The sequence below is a fragment of the Pleurodeles waltl genome, chromosome 10, assembly GCF_031143425.1.
Source record: "Pleurodeles waltl isolate 20211129_DDA chromosome 10, aPleWal1.hap1.20221129, whole genome shotgun sequence".
Lineage (NCBI taxonomy): Eukaryota > Metazoa > Chordata > Amphibia > Caudata > Salamandridae > Pleurodeles > Pleurodeles waltl.
In genome coordinates, this window is record NC_090449.1 from 232,151,347 (window position 1) to 232,172,328 (window position 20,982).

The 20,982-nt window shown below is 43.2% G+C and overlaps 1 protein-coding gene across 4 annotated transcripts in view; it reads left to right on the top strand.

The window, feature by feature from the left end:
- Positions 1-329: 329 nt before the first annotated feature.
- The window catches only part of CCP110 (centriolar coiled-coil protein 110), a 425,941-nt gene continuing 405,288 nt past the window's right edge, over positions 330-20,982 (top strand). For all 4 annotated transcript variants that reach the window (XM_069210241.1, XM_069210243.1, XM_069210242.1 and 1 more), the window contains exon 1: positions 330-502. The gene's annotated coding sequence lies outside the window, so the exon portion shown is untranslated. The remainder of the gene's footprint in view (positions 503-20,982) is intronic.

Consider the following 20,982-nt stretch of genomic DNA (forward strand, 5'->3'; position numbering starts at 1 on the left):
CTTCTCTCCTTCCTCCTGCAGTAACATAACGTACATGGCCCAAGTTCATTGCCTGCTCCGCACGCACCTAACGCTACAAGTAGTCCTACAGCCTAATCAGACCCGCTCAAAAGTTAACATTACCCGCCAACTACAGTGGGGCGGCTCGGGCAAAACTACTGTCAGACTCTACAGCCAACCAGCACTTCGGAATCGTCTGCGGCGCGTCAAGATTCGTTAAGGTCCCTCCACTGCTCCAATCCTTGGTCACCTTAATATTAGTAGTACGTCCCACTCCTAGGCCACTCCCAGAAGTATGAATGGCTTTGGGATTGGTTGTTATGAGACCCGGAAGTGCTAACGTTACGGACAAATGACAGCCGTTGAAATAGCTGCAACGGACGACCAGCATTGGGTTGAATGTACGGGCGGTTCGTGTAAGTGGCGGACAAGTGTTTTCCTTAGTCTGCTTTCATGCTTCATCTGGAGAGTGAATTCAATAAAGCTGTCTTTGTCTCAGCAGGTAAGAGCGTGTGTAATACTGCTGCGGAGAGTTTTCAGCTAATAATTCCATCGTGTTCCAGAGATCGTCCATCCTCCATAGTGTGTAAAACCTATTTAAATTATTTCCCCGCAGTGGGTTTGAAACTGACTGCTCGACAGAGTTTTAATGCGATGTTATTGCCGCCGGACTAGATTTCCCGGGTCGAGGCGATGTGGTTGTCATGGATACGCGTCGCACCTCGGAACCTTAGTGTTTTATTCTGCCAAGTCTACTGTTGAGTGACGGTCGAGACCCTTGATGCAGTATCGTCTTGTAGATAAGATGCAGTATCGTGATATCGAAGACAGTATAAATAAACCATAAGCATAAAGCGTGTGTGTTGTTGTTGCTTCGCTTTATATTTCATTACGTGCTTCTGCCGAATCTCCGTCACTACACGCGAAAGATTGTGACTGGGCCGGCCTGCAGCCTTGCAGACCGTGTTATCTCGGCATGTTTTTTGGCAAAATAAAATAAATGGTTGTAGTCGAGCTTTATGTGCACAAAGCTTTGCAGGACTGTGCTTTTTTGCAACCAGCTTTCTTGCCACCAAAGAATCATTGTGTTAAAAAAAAAAAAATCTCATCTAATATCCTGGTGCAGTCTTATCAGTAATCAACAACTGCAGGGCCGATTATCTGATTCGGATGGCAGTTTGCTTTTGCTTTTGTATGTAACTCACAAGGGGAGGCCCAGGACTGGTAAATGAGAAGAGGGGAATCAGTAGTTATTTACAAAGCTGATAATATTCTTAGTGCGTAACCAACTACATTTTTATTCCCATAAAAGTATTTTATGTGTACCTTTCAATGGTAAAGAGCATACTATTCCCCTCTTTGAATGTTGTGTGACATCCTGCAGAAAGCCAGGGAAATGTTCAGGCCTCGAAAAAAAATCATTAAAAATGTTATCCTGTCGGCAGGTCTAATGTCTTGAATAATCTACTCTCCCCATAAACTTATCTCTAGTTGTCCTTTTGTTTCTTCAATAAGACTTTCTCAAGGCTGTAACAAAAATACATACAAAGAAAAAATATATAATGGTACCATCCCAGGATATTACAAGGATGGAAATAAGTGTACAATAACCATCAAATTGAAAGCATGTAGTATGTAATGAGAAGCTGACCTTGATAAGTCTATAAATGAAAAGGCAATATTTGTATAAAAAAACTAAGTGTAAGATTGACTAAATTGACGAATTAAAACCTTAGTCCTGGTCTACTTGAAGAATAGGAACAACTACTAGTTACATCCTCTTCCGGCATGATGGACATTTTAATTAGAGATGCCAAATATAAGAGAGACAAACTAATTCAAGAAATCAATACTTTAGAGAAGGAGATTAAGGACCTTAGTTTGCCAGAAGCAACGGAAAAAAAATGATTCAATTTTGCTAAGTGTTCTGCAGAAACACCAAGAGTTTATTAAGGAGAAAAAATTGTGTAAACTAAAAAGAGACACCAATGATTATAGAAATGGCAGAGTTTTTACGTATGCCCGTAAATTCGATAACATAAAAATTGACCAATGGCAAGGCACCAGTGATATTCAAAATATCGAATCCACTTCTACTGCATCTACAAGTTATACTGAATCCTCTAGTCGCATGAGTGGTGACTCTTATAGCACGGATAAGCAAGTGCTAGTAGCCACTGCCAAGAAGTCACCTTTTTTATTAGATCTGGAGCGGTATCGCAAGGGGCAGAAGCAACCATGTATGGGTCAACAACTATATACAAGAGAAGTAGAAGAGGAAAAAGAAAGAGAAAAGGCAACATGCCGGGAAAGGGAGGGGGGTCACAACAAGATCATCTGCTTGCAATCAAAAGAATTAAGCGTTGATGTGCTTCGAGCTGGCCCACGTTACAAAGAAATTTCCATAGTTAATTTATCTAATCTGGAGCTCAATACACAACAAATTAACATCTTGAGTAGAGGTTTGAGTTTTGTCCCCACTGCTCTTCTGGACTTTACTGAATTACATATCTATCTATATAAATTTGTCAGAAAATGTAAATCCTTTAAATTTTTTGAAGAAAGAAAGGTAATGTCTCCCTCCAATTTACATCATAACATCCAAACTCAGAAGGATCTGACAATTAAAGACATGCAAGTATTGTTATCATTGGAACATAATTTGGACACCAACCTTACACCTACACTTGGGGAGATTCTTAGTGATTTAGACATTGACCCATTTGGGCACTCTGATAGTGGCCTGAAACCTTCCTCTAAATATACTTCACCTGTACAGGCAGGGAATGTTATAGACCTCTTCTACAAAATAATTACTATGGATTTATATAGACTAGAGAATCGATACAACAAAAAACGTAAAATTTTGAAACACAACATCACCAAACAAGAATTTGAGGCAATTCGCACTTTAACTGAAACACATGACATTGTTATCAAAGAGGCTGACAAGGGGGGAAACATTGTTCTCATGAATAGGGATGATTATGTGATAGAAGTTGATAGACAGTTGACCAACACTACTGCTTATTGCAAATTGACATGCAATCCAATAAAATAAGTCAATTGCTTGATACATGACAAATTGTGTTTTTGGAAAGATAAGAGCTTACTAACAGACATGGAACACAGGTAGATTTACAACAATAACCCCAAGTTTCCATGTATATATATTGTTCCTAAAATAGATAAAACGGGTAGCTTTCCACCTGGGAGACCCATAATATCAGGAATAGGCTCACCAATGGAGAAATTATCGGAATTTATTGATGTTTACCTGCAACCGTTTGTTCATAACTTACCATCGTATATTAGGGATACTAAATACCTATTATCCAAGGTTAGTGATTTTGGAAGGACCTGTGGACATCTCTTGGTTACCCTGGATGTAGCCTCTTTATATACTAGCCTCCAGAGAGACAAAGGTATTATGGCCATACAACATTTTTTTGGAACTAAGAGATGTTACTCTACTTGAGCATTCGAATATGCTGATAGATCTAACAGAAAAAGATTTGGATAATAATGTGTTTTTACAAAACTGCTCCATCTTTTGCCAATCTTTACATGGGTTTCTTTGAAAAACAGCATCTTTGACATGACTGTCCCCTTGAACTCTCTGAACATATTCTATACTGGGGGAGATATATAGATGATGTCCTAATGTTTTGGTCAGGAGATGTCAGGTCCCTCAATCTATTTTTTTTTCAACACTTAAATTTCAATTCTTACAATATACAATTCACTAGTGCTTATAGTGAGACAGAGCTTAACATTTTGGATGTAACTCTTTATGTGATGGGCAATACGATCTGTTCTAAAATATATAGGAAACCTACTGCATGTAATTCCATACTGTACGCTTCTAGTGCCGATCACAGATCAATGCGATACCATATGGTGAAGCAATCAGGATTAGACGTAATTGTAGTCAAGATGAGATTTTCACACGAGAACTAGAGCAAATGGAACAACGTTTTCTAGCACGTGGGTATCCTGATAAACTCCTTAAAGATACAAAAGAAAGGATTCATCGGGTTAATAGGCTAAATTTACTCTCTAACACTAATTGTAGTACTATTGGCACTAGTAAGAAGAACACAAGTAAGAACATAGAGCAAAATAGCAGGAGGGAACAAATGAAATTCTTTGATTTTCCTGTACAGCACAATTTGTCCAGAAATGTATAAGATGTCGGAAAAATTGGTCTCTGCTTTTAGCAGACAATACTTTGAGCAAAGGAATCACCAACAGACCATGTATTGTACACAGGGGATGAACACTCAGGAATCGTATATGTCAGTTTTATACCGCCCTCTCCAGAAAATAAGATGTGGATTCCTAATTTGTCTAATGGTTTTCATAAATGTGGGCGATGCAGTATTTGTTACTATGTTAAAGACAAAATCTCCACTTTCTGTTACCATACGAAAAGAACATATATGATTAAAAAATTAATGAATTGTAATACCAAATTCATTGTGTATTGCCTGATTTGTGTTTGCAACCGTGTATGTGTAGGCAGCACAATCAGACCATTTAAAGAGAGGATCCAGGAACATATTAGGGCCATGAGACACAATAATACTGATTCCCCTTTGCACAACACTACAATTCGGCCCATGGGCAGAGAGAGATGCTGGACATCTCCACGCATGGCATAGACACTATAGACACCTGCCCTAGGGATGGTGACAAGATTTTGATGCTAAGGCAGCTGGAGAGTAAATGGATAATTAGGTTGAGAGCAGTAGAAGAAGGATTAAATACAGAGAAAAAGATCTACATGTTTTTTTTTTTTTTAATAATGTGCTTTTCATACACTTTATTGCTGGTGACCACATTGTGGTCTTATTCATAATGTTTTGACCCACTTATCCAGTGTTTCCCTACTTTTTTTTTTTCTTCTTCTTCTAGACCGTAGTATATTCATATTACCCTTTGATATGGGTATGGAATGTTTCTTGCCATGTATACAATATATGTTACATTGTTCCGGGGATTTGGCATTTGCCTTTCATTAGATGTACTGGTTATACTTCATGCGTATATTTTTCTAGATTCTGGGCTTTGCTTATGATAATTTGTCAATTATTATAATTTTATTACATGTTTGGAAGTGTCCTACATGTGGTTTAAATAATTATGTTGTATTGCTCGCATCTCATGGGTTAAATTATTCCGACTACATAGTCATACATGTATAGATTAATATTTTATTTTATATATATATAATATTTAAATTAGTTGTTTCAGTGAAGTGCCAATTTTGGCCTTAAGATTTCAAATACACAAATGGGTCTCACGACTATGCTTGCTACATGTAGTTCATAGCTTCTTTTTGTGGTTGTTGTATATGGAGTGTTAATGTTCCAAAATGGCGACTGAGGTTTTGGTGAATATTTCACATGTTCTTCTGCTAGTGTAGTCTGTTTTTTTTATCTTCAGGACGTTGTTATTCAGGATCCACCTTAAAAATAGCTGACGCGCAAGTTTTTGTACTTTCTATCTTTGATAATAAGTGCTGATAACAGACGATTATGATGAGTTACCTTCAGGTCTTCTGTTTGTTGGGTTATGTTTATTTGATCTTATTTACAGTCCTTCATTTACTGTGTAGTCCACGCCGCTATTTCATTTCACTTCGTTTTTCGCGGAACATCCGCTGTGTATATATATATATATATTTCTGCACAAGAGTTTCTTACCACTCATTCTTTTTAGTTTTTCTGCACACTAGCGGCCAGTATATATTTTGTTGCACGAAAGTTTCTCACTGCTCATTCTTTATTGGTTTTCTGCACACAAGCGGTTATTATATATTTCTTCGGCCTAAGAATTAGTACTTCTTGTGGCAGCAGGTAACTGTTATGGGGTGCACAAATGCCTATGCGGCTTCTTTAGGTTTGAAAAAATTTAGTTTGGGACGATAGCGCGGTTCTTCTTTTCTTGGTAACAAGTGCCTATAGTAGCATGGATATTGGACAGATGGTATATTTTCTTTAGTAGATATATTCAGGGAATCACAGGTTAATTCTTTTTCCACAATACCTTTTATGCATGACACCTCTATCTATGCAGCTTTTCTTACTTGTCTACTTGTTTTTTGGTGTCTCGTTTTATGGCAAATCTAGTCAATCTTACACGTAGTTTTTTTAATACAAATATTGCCTTTTCATTTATAGACTTATCAAGGGCGGCTTCTCATTACATACACATGCTTTGCATTTGATGCCTATCTGGCTTTACAATTTATCTGGAGGATATAGGAAACCTATTAAAGTATTTTGACGGGACTCTTATGATGACTAATTTGGATAGGTTATGCATGTGCTCGTATCAGTTTTGGATATCTTGTTCTTTCTGTCTGGTACACTAATGGCTCACCTGGCGCTATGGGCATTTTTTGTAATGTTACGGATCTGCATTTTGTTTAGTTTACCAGGTCACTTATATGTACCACTTATGGCCACAGGGTTTGATTGTACACACTGCATGTATTGCGTATTCCTCACAGGGTTTCACATCTACATCCTTTTTTTTCTTCATTTTAAGCATATCAAGAGGGAGACCCCTTTGTGTGTTTGCATTCACTTATAATTTTCCATTTCTAAATTTTTTTTGGGATCTTTGGGGTTTTTGTACACTTATTTTCCATCCATGTAATATCCTGGGATGGTACCATTATATATTTTTTTCTTTGTATGTATTTTTGTTACAGCCTTGAGAAAGTCTTATTGACGAAACACGTGTCGGCTGTATTCTCATTTGAAGGAGTCATTTCTCATACGGAGTAGCTGTGGTCTATATCGGATATATACGAAAGCGAACAAATTAAAACCTTCTTGATGAACCACAGTGCTGTGCCATACGTTTCTGTACAACTATACAACGGACTTACCTTATGGACCTCTTTGGTGTGCCTTGGTACATCTTTGTTATGAAAGTGGGTTGTTTTTCAACCAATATTTATGCACCTGAAGTGGATGGGTGTGGTACCGCTTGGCACCCTCGTGACATTTTAGCACTACATATGACTAATCTTGGAAGTGAAGGAAGTGCGAACCTTTGAGCACAGCCACTATTGTTTGTATAATGATCTCCAGTTGTGTGCTCCTATGCAAATATTTTATAAAGCCTCCCTCTAATTCATTGTTACATAGTGGAGCACTGTTTTAAAATATTGCTCCATGTGAAATACAAATCTATTGAACTTATAGTATACACATGACCCTTGACTTTCCTCTTAGTTTAGTAATAGCATTGTCATTGGGGTGGGGGCAGGAAAGTTTGTCAGTTCATGTTTACAAACTTTCACTTTTAACCCTTTTGCTGCTAGCCCCTCCACTATTCGGTATAGTTCACGAAAAGGCCTCCATAACGTTTTGTCTGAATAAGCTATCCATATCAAACATGTGTCCTAATTTTCCAACATCCTGGGGGTTCTAAAGATACCCAGGGTTTGTGGATGTGGATTCCCCTGGATGGGGACCGAGAAATTAGGCAAAAGATAGTTTAAATTTAAAAAAAAATATTATTATTATTATTATTATAGAAAAAATGGGGGGGTCCTGCACAAGAACCCCCCCCCCCCCCCCCCCTTTCTCCGGCTAAAATCATTTTCTTCCCAGTTATCAGAAACAGGCATACTTGATTCAGAAAACCCACCGTTTTGGCATCTTACTAAGAGGTAGCCCATTTTTCCTATTTTTTTTTTTTTTTTTGTGCTTTGAACACCCTTCCAGTTTGTGATGGAAATGGCTGTGAAAACCATGGTGAATCTTGAAACGCTATATATTTATAGAAACTAGACAACATTCTGAATTCAGGAAGGGGTCATTTGTGTAGACCCTTCAAGGTTTTCCCAAAAAAACTAAGCGTTGAAATAAAACCTACTGAAAAATAGTAGGAAAAAACAGGTATTTGTGACAACTTTCATTTGTAACTTTGCATCCTGATGGTCGATTTACAAGAGTAACATACCATTACTTCTGCTACACCCTTCTGTTTGCAGGGATATATAGAGTTTGTGGATTTTCCAAGACCTGTATTTACTCAGAGCCAATAACTGAGCTGTACTTTGCAGTGGTTTTTCATTGTGTACCAGTATAGACAAATTCCTAATGTAAAATATAATTGGTGAAAAATCTGTATCAAGGAAACCTATGTATTTCTCTCCTCCCCCCCCCCTTTTTTTTTTTTTTTTTTTTTTTTTTACAGAATTATATAGAAATGTATCTTCAGAGCATTTCTTTACAACAATTAATTTCACAGTAGATATATAGACATGCAATCTAACAAATAGTCTGAATAATAGGTTGTGGGGTGATGGGTAGATGATTAGGGGAGGGATTGAAAGAGAGAATAGAGAACAAAAGAAAAGATTGGTCATGGGGAGGGAGGGGAAGAGGGAGATAATATGAGCTAAAGGGGGAAAAGGGAGGTTGGGAGAGGTAAATGGAGGGGTGGGAGGTCTTTGGGTCAGAATGTCAAGGCTGGTGAGTAAGTGGTCCGATTATTCCCTGTCTGGTGTGGGTTGTCATGTAGGATTAAGTAGTATGGTATATGTGCCTAAATAGTTATGATGTGAGGTAGAGATTCCAGTGCTTGGGGAAGGATCGCGCAAGGAAGGGAACGGTCAGGGGGATATCCGTGGAAATATATAGGTTAGAATGTTTTTAGGGGGTGGGTCCTTCTTATGTAAATTAGGTGGTCAGACACTGATCGGGTAGGAAGAGAAGGAGGATGTCATTAATATATGTTTAGACGGTCTGGGATCTAGGACATTTACCAGGGTGGATAGCCTAGGGGGTGAGGGGAAAGGGAAAGAAAGAAAGGGAGAGGGGGGAAGAGGGGAGTGGGGGGGGGAGGGTGGAGGGTTCTGAGGTTACGACTGTCCACCAGCTACCTCATGGTCTTGTCAGGAAGGGGCTCCAAACTTCCATGAATAGCGCTGCTTGATCCTGCAAGTTGTAAATTACTCACTCGTGGGTAGCGTTTTGAAACATGGCTGTCATCCATTCTGTTGGTGTGGGGGCAATACTGGACCTCTAGTGTCGGAGTATGCAGATTTTGGTTGTGGCGATTGCCGTATGGAGTAACCCTATGGGGTCGTGATAGGGAGGGGTACGGGTGCATATCATGTAAAAGAATGAGTGATCTTCAGTATAGGTGATCTCGAGTCGGTCCTGCCATTTTAAACGCAGTCGTTCGAGAAGGGGCTGCGAGTAAAGATGGTTTGTTAGCTCTGCGTATATACCAGCCATAACTCCTCTGTGTCGGCCCCACTTCTGTAGGTAAGTGACAATGGGTGAAGCTTTGAGCGTCCACAGGGGGGTTCCTAGGGCTCTGCGCATGCAATGCTTAAGCTGCATGTATTGCCACTCTTGGTTATTGTGTATGCCGAAATCTTCCTGAAGAGAGGCGAAGGTTCGGAAGCTATCACCTTCTATGATTTGGGATATGTTGTGGATACCAGCGTCATTCCATTGGGGCCATCTGAGGAGGTTTCCTCCTATTTTTATGCTTTTATTCTCTGCTATAGGGGCCTGGGCATGTAAGAAAGGGTGCGTGCCAAGTAAGCGGGGAGCTCTGCGCCAGGCTGTGTTTGTAGCCATAAGGATGGGGTTAGATAAGTGGGGGTGATCAGTGTATATCCCTCCTATCTCCGCATGCTGACCCCTTAGGAGTTTCTCCGTGGTTACCCACTGTGGGGGGTCCGGGGTATCTGGCAGTGTGTTCGCTAGCTGTGATAATTGTAAGGCTAATGGGTATTGTTCTACTGAGGTTAGGCCTAAGCCTCCATAGGGTTTCCTGCCAGTATTGTTGCAGGTTTCAGCCCTGAGCGTGTGGAGCCCCAGACAAAGGTCCTTATTGATGCATCAATCATGCAGAGCGAGGTACCTGTAGAGGGAGCAGGCCTAATATGTATGTGAAGCGCGGGAGGGTACCCATCCTAACCGCCTGCGTCCTGCCCCACATGGATAGGCCCAATAGTGACCACTTGGCGAAGTCCTGTTTCATTCGGGATATAAGAGGGTCGAGGTTGTCCCTGACCATGTGTTCCAGGCCTCGATTGATATACGTTCCTAGATATTTGAGGCGAGTTGGTCCATTTGAATGGGAGGCCATAGCTTGCAGCTCTCGTCGTTACGCAGGATAGTGGCAGCGCTTTGCTCTTGTCCCAGTTTACCCGATATCCGAATAAGGGCGTGAAGCCCTCTATGATTGAGAGTAGTGATGGCAGGGAGCTTTTGAGGTCGGACAAGGTTAATAGGATGTCATCTGCGTAGAGATAGATTTTGGATGAACCCCCCTGTTAGAGGGATACCTTTTATCTGTTGGGAGTTCTGTATAGTAGCTGCCAGAGTTTCCATTGCTAGCAGGAATAGGAGCGGTAATAGAGGGCAACCCTGGCGGGTGCCTCTTCCAATTAACTTGTGCCGTGGGATGGTCATATAGTAATCGGACTTTGGAGATAAATTGTCCCCCGAGGCCGAAGTGCTTCATGGTGGTAAACAGATAGGGCCATTCGATACGGTCAAATGCTTTTTCTGCATCTCGAGATAGAGCCAGGGCGTCCTCTGGTAGTTGTAATGATTCCAGTAAGGTATGACAGAAGGTACGCATATGATTTCTGGGGGTGCGACCCGGCACAAATCCCACCTGAGTATTATGAATCAAGGACGGTATCACTTTACGTAGACGTGCTGCTAGGACGCTGGCTAGGAGTTTGACATCTCTGTTCAGGAGGCTGATGGGGCGATAACTGCCACAGAGTAGGGGGTCCCTTCCTGGCTTAGGTAGAACGACAATTGTAGCCCTGTTGGACAGAGCGCCCAAGGAGCCTTCCTGACATGCTTCCGTAAGTGCCTCGTGCACTGCAGTGATTGCCTCTTCCCCAGCCCATCTATAAAATTCCACAGGGAATCCATCTTCTCCCGGAGCTTTATGGTAGGGGAGGTTTGCGATAACTTGCATTATTTCTTCCCTGCTTATATCGCCCTCTAAGAGAGCTTGGCCTGCCTCCGACAGACAAGGTAGATTGGCCGCGGTAAGGAATGCCTCCGTCTGTACATGGTCGGTCGCTATTTCAGGGGTATAGAGATGTCGGTAATACGTGCCAAATTTGTTCACAATTTCTTGCGGGCAGGTCAGTACCGCTCCTGAAGAGGGGATAGCAGAGGCAGCCTCTCTCTTTCAAAGCTGTGCTGCTAGAAGGCGTCCTGCCTTCTCACCTTGTTCATAGTGACGACCACGTCGTCTTTGCAACGCATATTCCGCCTGTGACGTATAGAGCTCTTTATGTGCCATTCGGGCCTGTTTGAGGGAACGGTGCAGTATGGGGGGCGGCTGGGCAGTGTATTGTTTGGTGAGATTCTGGATTGTGATTTCTAAAGTGCGTTGGCGGGCCTCTGTCTTTGTTGGCTAATGCTGCGTCACACATCATGTTCCCTCTCAGAGTCGCCTTTGCCGCTGCCCATAGAACCCGTTTGGAGGTCACAGTATCCATATTTTCGGCCATATATGTGGATATATGGGCCTTAAGTTGTTCTTTCCCTTGGGGGGGAGCAGTATCTATGTATAGCAAAGCGCCATGGTTTTTGACTGGGGGAGGTTAAACCTACTTGGATCAGGAGTAGTATTGGGGAATGGTCTGAGAGTCTGCTATCTAGGATACTGGTGTCTAGCATTTGGGGGATTATGGTGTGTGATACAAAGAAATAATCCAGGCGTGATTGGGTACTATGGACAGATGATAGAAAAATATTTAGCGAATATATGCGCCCGCCCCCACCCCCCCACCACGTTCCATGTTTTAATGACTGTAATCGGGAGGGACTTGCGCATTAGTATTGGTACTCCGCATTTGCGAGGCGTGCCATTCCCAGTCTCCTGGTCTGTTGGGCAACAGCTAAAGGCAATCTTTCCTACCCAGTCCAGTTTGTTTACTGGATTCCAGGTTATCGAGGAGTGTTTCTTGGATCAGGGCAATGTCTGCTCTTTTAGATTGAAGATAGGACAATATATTTTTCCGTTTAATATAGCTCGTCATGCCGTGTACGTTCCAGGAGAGGATTAGTAGTGGATGTGTCGCATGTGGGGCGTTCCCTGACATTCTAATCGGTAGAGTGAGGTCTTGTCGGTCCCGAGGACGGTGATAATGGAGGGGGTGAGGGGGGTGCTTGTTATAGTGTAATAGCTTGGAGGAGGGAGGGGCAGCTGGTGGGGACCGGGTGTTCCCTCTAGAAAAGAGGGGGGGAGGGGTGGGGGCAGAAAAGAGTAGGGGAGAAAAGGAAGAGAGGGAGGTAAGAGAAAAGGAGAGAGGGAGATAGGGGGGCTGAAAGGCTAATGCATATGAGAAAAAAAGGAGGGGTATTAAAGTCGATATATGGGATGAAGTAAGATAAAATAACAAAAAGAGAATGCTGAAAGAGGAAGTAGAAGGGAGGGGGAGGGGAAGGCTAGGGGTCCGACGTCCCTGAGGATAGATCTGTAAACGGCGGGTCCGATTCCTCTTGGAACTCCCGTGCCGTCGGGGCGATCTCGATCTCTGCCAGAGAGGCGAGTGGGGGGTGGAGAGGGCAGCTGATGTTGGTTTATGACAAGAGATTGCGTGAGTTCTGGAGGGGGTGGAGAGGGTCACAAGTGCGTTGTAAAGGGAAGAACTTGAGGGGGGTAATGATGATGGTCGAAGTTTATTATCCTGGATGGGAATGGGAGTGGAGGGAGGGGTGGCCATATATGGACAGTGGGGGGGAGGGGGGGCTTGGTCCACAGAGTATCGTTGATTTACTGGAGGGGTAGCGTCATGTTAGTATGATAGTGATCAGTGGGGGAGAGGCTCGTGGTTGTATATGGGAGAGGGTCTATCCGGCGACGAATAGTAACTAGTGTGATGTCTTGTGCGACTCGTGTGCTTACAATTTTGGGATAGAGGACAGCTGCCGTACCTGGGTAGTGCTGTTGTGTAGAATCCTGCGTTGTAAGGTTATTTGGTAGGGAAGGAGAGGAAAGGGGTTAATGCAGGGGGTGGGGGGGTATATTATGGGAGTGGGGGGGTGGGGGAGGTGAAGGGAGGGGGGGAGGTTGGGGAGTGGGGGATGTGGGGCGATGTAGTACTGGGTCGGGCGAAGGTTTGGTGAGGTACAGGCATAGAACATCTTGAATACTTCCATACTTGTATAGTGTCACTGTAACAACACAATATCACTATAACCTGTTAGTTCTGATAACATAATAGATCATAATTCCTTGTCATACTATCACATTGTCGTCTGTTAGACTGTGTGTCATAAGGCTTATCGTAGAGCAAATAATGATAGCTGACTAGTCCTGGTCTATGCGTAGGTGGTGTATGTTTCTTACTTCGCTGTATATACCTTATATTGTATTATTGCCTCACAATACTATAAAGTAAAGTACATTCAGGGGTTGCCAATTTGTTAGCTAGACATGTGATACAGTCGTGATCGGGCAAAGCCCTGTCCCGTATGGGGGTTGCAGATGTTGGCGGTAACTAGTCTGGATACGAGTACGTGTGCTCAGTATAAGCTATTGATAATTTATATTATAATACCGCGGTTTGTAACAGTGCATTATAGAGGGCACCCATGTGCATTAGGTTTTGTGTCGTGGAGTTTAATTTAATTTAATTTTGGCCCCTGGGTGAGTGATGGGGGTTAACTGGTTCTGGTGTAAGTGTTAACCGTATGGATTACGTGTTAGGTCAGTTTTAGCTTGTGTTGTATTGTTTGCTGCTGCAAGATATTCTGTAGCGCGGTGGAGGCATGTCAGTTTGTTTAATAGATGTTTGGTAACGCCATTACAAACCTGGGCCTTGACTCTTATGTAGCCTGTGGGAGTCGGTGACATCTAGTCTGGGCACTAATGTGTGTACCCTATCTTATGCTAGAAGCAATTTACATTGTATTGTCACATTATAAGGCCTTCTATTACTTTGTGGAGGACATTGGTATATTAACCGCCTATCATTAATAATGACAACAACGACTATAAACAGCTATGAAAAAGACACAGATGTAAGATCCGAATATGTACTCATCCGTCCATGGGGTCGTCGGCGGGTGCGCTTCAGTGTTCTTGCAATTGTCTCACACATGCACTGTATCAAGTCGCCATCTCAGGGGGATGCAGTCGTTGGTTTTAGAGGGAAGCGGGATTTGTCTCTTTCCGATAGCTGAGTGTGGACTGCCGCGGCGTGTAAGACCTGACCCCTGTCATCGTGCGATCTAGCTAGTCTCTCCATGTCTCTGCCCCATTGACAGGTGTCAGCGTCATAGGGCCGTACTTGCTTTCTCCATTCCTGGGGGGGAGGTTCCGTTACCTTCATCATCCCCTGAAGTATCTTGCGGGTGGCTTGTGCTGGTAGATTCCATGGGCTGGTGTTGGGAAGAGTCAAGGTAAATATCTCAATTCTTTGGGGTTGTAAAAATCCTTGGATACTCTGTATTTGATGACCCTCATTCTTGCGGGGTCAAAAAGGCCATATTTCATCTCCAGTTGGCGAAGTCGGGGTCTTAGAACTAGAAAGGCCTTTCTACGTTTGTTGGTCTCCTTGGAATAGTCAGCATTATTCGGATGTCATGCTGGTCTATCCGGAAAGGTCTGTGGCTACGCGCTGCTTGGAGTATTTGTCGGGTTTGATTGTGGCGTAGTAGGCATGTGATAATAGGTCCAAGCCTTGAGGATTTGTCGGAGCGTTTCGGGCCTACTCTGTGCGCCCGTTGGAATTCCAACGGCGGGTCGAAGTTCAGTGAGGTCAGTTTAGGAAGGGTAGAGCCCATGAAGGCCTGCATATCTGTGCCTTCTTCATTTTACGGAATCCCAAGTAGGCGGATGTTGTCTCTTCGACTTCTGTCCTTCATATCCGTTAGTTTACTCCTGAAGTAGAGGAGATCTTGGTCTCTGTCCTGGGACGCGCCTTCCTGCGTTTCCAGTGATCCCATGCCTTGTTCCAGTCCTGTCACCCTGGATTGGAAGCCTGCAATGTCTGATCGCATGGATTTGGTCTCTAGCGTCAGTGAGGTTATAGATGCGTCCATTCCCTCTATTCGATGGCTGACAGCAGTGATCTCCTGTAATATTCGTTCCATGGTTGTGGACTGCTCTTTGTCGGACATCGGTTGGGGGTGGTGATGCGTGAGGGCCTGTCGTTATAGGAGTTGGGCGTTTATGGTGGAGCGCTTCCGAGAATAGTAGTTGCTGCGCCGGTTTGCTAGCGGGTTTATGGTTCGGCTTGCTACCGAACATCACCTTGAAGGTCTGCGGGGACTACCCAGTTGGATCCCAGGCCTTCCTCAGGGTCCGATGGGGGTAAAGGTTTCCGAATCAGCTGTTTCTCGTCTCTGTTCCGTCCCCTTTTTGTTATCTGTTTTCTTTCCTCCTCTTTCCTTTTCCTCCCTTTTATTTGTACCGACCCAGTGGCTGCTGCGAAGTGTAACAATCTACTGCTGTCATCAGGCAGGGAGGTTATAACGATGAGGGCACCGAAGTGGTGAAACAGGTGTGTGGGGCCTGTTGTAGTCCAGAGTGTTAATGAAGCTGTGTCCACTACTTGCTGTCGTTGGAGGATGTCAATGTAGGGCACTCCTCCAATTAAGGTGAGTTGCGGGGGGTATTGACGGAGGGGGTAGGCAAGTCCTTCTTCATGTCAATTCTTCATGGCTGACGGCATGTGTTCCTGGATGTGTTCCTGGACACCTTTCCTGTTGTCGCTAGTGTCCCACTGGTACCTGTGGGCTATGGCGGGGGAGTTTGTCCCTGTTCCCGTACCTGGGTGTCCTGGTAGGGAGGGAGGAGGTAGGTGGTAGTGGAGCTTGCCTTGTTGTTCTTGCTAGAGTCTTCTTCCCCTCGATTGTGTGTTTTTTTTTTTTGGGGTTTTTTTTTTTGTTTAGTTTTTGGTCTTTTCTTCTCTTTTTCCTTTATTATTTGTTTATTTTATTATTTATTTTTTGTTCCCCCCCCCCCGTTTTTTTTTTTTTTTGCTCTCCTTCCTCGTCTTCTTCCCACTTGTCCCGTGGAGAGGGTGATGCGGCATGTCTGTCTCTCCCCAAATGTGCTGGATGTTCTCTATTCCTCCCTCGTTTCTCTTTCATTTTCCTTTCCTTCTATTCCATTCTCCCCCCTCCCCTTTCTCCTCCTGTTCTTTGTCCCTTACAGAGGGAGGAGGGGGGGGGGGGAGGGAACGCGATGGTCCGGTGGAGGGCTGCTGGCAGGGTGGCACGGCGTCTCCCGCTAGTGCTGGGGAGCAGGGAGTTGTACCTGTGGAGCTAATTGTTTCTGCGCCGGCGAGGCTGCTCCGACTCGGGTTCCGAGAGCGTGGTTCCACCCCCCCCCCCCACAGCAGGGCCTCTGTCCCGGATGCGTGCTGCAGGTCCCCCGGCGCTCCAGCTGGTCCCTTCGCTGGAGGCCGGGAATCCGGAACACCGGGAGGGTCTCCGAGGCCCTCCGCGTCAGTCCCCGTCGGCAAGCCAGCAGTGGTGTTCTTTCTTACACACTGTCTTACATTTGAAAGGCACAAATGCAGAGAAATACAATTGGTAATAACACATTTGTTCTTCTATTCTGTGTTCCCCTAAATATTCTGATTAAAAATTGAACCACACTTGTGTGGATAGGACTAGTGCCTGCACCAGGAAACAGCCCAAAACTAAACTTGGACCCATCACATTTTTCCACTGAAAACTGACCCTTATTTGCAGTGTGCCTAGGTGTGGATTTTGGGCCATAGCTCAGCTCACCAAGGTAAACCTAGAAAACTTGAATTTTTGAGAACTAAACACCTAGGAGAATCCAGGATGGGGTGACTTGCATAGATCTCGTGAGGTTGTGTTAACCAATATCCCTTGCAAACCTCACACTTTGACTAAAAAAAAAGAAGTTCTCACATTTCTGTGATGGAAAATTCAGGAATCTGCGGGGAGCCACAAACATTTCTACCCTGTACCCTCCCCACCCCAAGTATTCTGATAAAAATGATACCTCACTTGTGTGGTTAGGTCTAGTGCCTGCTACCGGAAACATATCAAAACGTAACATGGACACATCACGTTTGTCCAGTGAAAACTCACCCTTATTTGCAGTGTGCCTAACTGTGGATTTTGGGCCTTTGCTAAGCCAGCACCTAGGGAAACCTACCAAACCTGTACATTTTTTAAACTAGAAATTTGGTGGAATCCAGGTTGGGGTGACATGCGTGGCTTTCACCAGGTTGTTACCCAGAATACCTTGCAAACCTCAAACGCTGACTTTAAAAAAAAATAATAATAATAAAAAAAATAAAAAAAACCTCACATTTCTGTGATGAAAAGTTCTGGAATCCACAAACGTCCTTCCACTCGGCATTCTGCCCAACCCCTCCCCCCATCTTCTGATAAAAATGGCATCTTAGTTGTGTGGTTAGGCCTAGTCCCTGTGACAGAACAGATCAAACCAAGGTCAATGAGAGTCCCTTAGGAAGGGTTCCCATTGATGTTGGCTTGACTATTCCTGTCACTGGAACTAGGGGCAGCATGGTACAAGTGGGGAAACACTAGTTGGTAGGAATTTTGTGGATCCCTTCTGATTCTAGAAAAATATGGCATAGAAATGTCAGGAAAATGTGGGATAGTCAGTTTGAGGTTTGCATGGGATTGTGGGTAAGAAAGCGTGATGGATCCACGAGAGCCATAGTACCTTGTACTCCTGTGTGTCTAGTTTTTAGAAATGCCTGAGTTTGGTAGGTTTGTCTGGGTGGCCCTGAACCCAGGCCTACAAACTACAGCTACTCCTTTTGTTGATGTTGCCACATTGGGTCTTGGACCCTGCGTTTTTACAGGCAATAGGCTTACCCACACAGGTGAGGTACAGTGTTTATCAGTAGATATGTGGGAATTCTGGGTGGCAAAAAGTTTGAGCTCAAGCAGATTCCAGTACTTTGAGGGATCCATGTGAGCCACCCCGTAGTCCCTCTGTTGTCTAGTTTACAAAAATATCTAGATTTGGTAGATTTTCCCTAGAGGCACTATACACCCTGGCTGAGAAAGACAGAAAAGAGAAATTAATGCCCAACCATCTGTTCTTCAAGTATACACACATGCTGGTTGGATTTGGCACAAGGGTGAGTGAAAAGTTCAGAATGCAAGTTTTATTAACGAGATATTTTTAAAAAAATGAAATACACTGTTAATAATTGAAAGGTTAAAAAATATTGAACCAATGACTCGCAAGTTGTGAGCTGTAAATCCACGACAAGACACCAACCGCTTTACTGGCAATTCACACACCTTTAATGCATGACACCCACAAAACCATATACAGCGCCAGCTGCGGGCTCAGCACATTACAACAGACGGCGCCATTCAAGGGCCCGTTCACTTTAATACACCCACAGGACTGACCCAGTGATCACACCGCTTGACAGCTGATGGAGTGTGTAGACTGGTGTTTGGCTGCAAAGTGTGTGTAGTTACCAGTAGCAAGTCACTACACACAGCGCCTAGCCAAATGCCAGCACACACACACCGCTAGTCTACACACACGCTGTCAATTATTTATTTATTTTTTTCACAAAAAGGAAAACACAAACCATTTTGGAGGAAATGCAATAACTGCAAACACAACATGTCTAACGAAATACATCAAACTACTGCCAACTGTGGGTCTGAACAAAAAATATAAAACAATGCAAACCAGTCATATCACTTATACACTCATGGTTGCTCCCAAAACTTCAGTTGTGTGTGTGGTACAGTTTAAAACATGTAGGCACGCATAGCCCAGGATTAGAAGGACAGTTGCTGAGGTACATATGACTCCGTTCTCATGCCTCTTCGGACGCAGCCTCTATATCTCCTACAGGGGCAGTTTGTTGTGGGTGTGGAAGAAATGTAATCAAGAAAGTGACGACCTTTCAGCCACATCCTCCACCACTCCAACTCTAGGAACAGTTGCCTGCTCCAGTACAACAGGGCTGCCTATCGTAAACTGCTGAAACTGAACGAAAGTCATCTTTGAATCTTGAGAACAATCCTTGAATACAACAAAAGCATTGATGCTTGCTAAATGACACAAATGGACAGCCAACATCTTATACCAGATGTATGACTTAAAAACAGCAGTGTACGGTTCCAACCTCTGATCCGCTCTATCTACACAACCCATGTGCTTATTGTATCCTAAATACACACACAGGTTTGTGAACTTCAGCGACCTGACCTCAAACAGTCACAGGTGAAGTACTTTCATCATTAATGTTTGTTAGCATGTAGACTTTCCTCCTGTCTGAAAACTTCACAGCTAGAAGTTCATCACTATGCAGGGCACTGCACTACCCTCTGTGAAGCCTTTTATATACAAGCTCTTTAGGATAACCTTTTACGGTTAGGGTGGATTGTTCCACAAGCAAGTGTCTACTTTGAACAATTCCTTCAACAATTGCATACCAGTTTATAAGTTACGGACAACTGGGGGCATCCACAGAACAATCTGTACCAGTGTACACCCTGAAATTACAGGCGCATCCAGTACTACTCTGACAGCATATACATCTAAGTTCCATAATGTGCCCTCTTGCTAGGATTTTACTGCCTGAAATAATCAAGGACAGGCTGAGTTGTGAAAAGACAGTCACACTTTGGGTAATCCGGTGGCAGTGCTGAAGTATTATAAACCAGGTTGCAGCATCCGAAGCATAAGAAAATGCTGATCACGACTCCTTGTTGCAGGAAATATAGTAGTTGCCATCATTGGACTAGTATATCAATATGAAGACAGCAATAGTTTCCTTATCAAGCCCCTCAAAAAAAGTTAAACCCAGGTACTTCAATTCATCAAGATTTGGGAGTACACTGGCTACCTCTCAAGTCTGGCTTAAATCTGGTACTCTTTTTCCTTAAATAGTCTTCAGCATACGCATTAGCCTGGCCCACAGTCTCCTCCCAAAATACATTGTCCATAAACTGAAAGAAATTTATAGACACATTTTCAGTATTGACTCTACACGCTGTAACATCACTAAAGGCAGGCAACCCAGGCTACACCATGTTTCGGGCAACCCAGAGTTCAACGTTCCAATGGGAAGCCTTTCAGCCCCAGGCTGTAATCCAAATTCCTCTTTCTGTGCTATCTGCATATCAGTGTGCTCCTCTAAAAGAGGCTTTTCTCTTGCACCAAAAGTGACTTCATCATCAAATGATTCCTCTCAGATAGAAAATTCACTGCCCGAATCTTGGACTTTCTCATTTACGCAGATGCAGAGAATCTCTCAGAACCATGGTCAGTGGAAGATTCGAAAAGCAAACCAAAAAGCTACGGAGTGGTAATCCTGTTGCTAGCCATACTCTTTACCAATAAAAGTAACACAACAATTTAATCAATAATAACCAACCCTTTGTAAAATATGTCATACACAAAGTGTGACTTTAACAGAGAGTAAAGCCACTGGCGTATATGAATCAGGAAGGAAAATTCAATCAGTATAAATCACACAAAACCTATGTACTCAAAAACAATACTGCTCATTTGCCAGAGGCAGCAGGACTGAGGAACAACTGCACCCACTCTGCACAGACGCAGCAAGCAGCAAAACATCAGTCCCTCTGGAAAGGAAAAAAAAAAAAACACATTACACATATCACAAGACAGTAAAGAACGTGCACAAATCAGAATGTTACTTTTAAAGACCATCACATGAAAAGCTAGGGATTCAAACATTAGTACAGCAGTCAAATTATACAAATGGGGCAAGGATACACATTAGATGAAAAGGTCACCAAACATGTTTACCAACCACAACTCCACAAACTACAGATCTTCCAAAGCTGCACCCACAAACAGGATTCACCAACAAGACAAAGGCAACAATCGGCTCTACAATTTAAAAAATAAATAAAACCCAGAACAAATCATAATAAAATATCAATCAAAAGACACTGTTGTTCACCCAAAAGGAGGTGTGCCAAAAGCAAAAAAAAAAAAAAA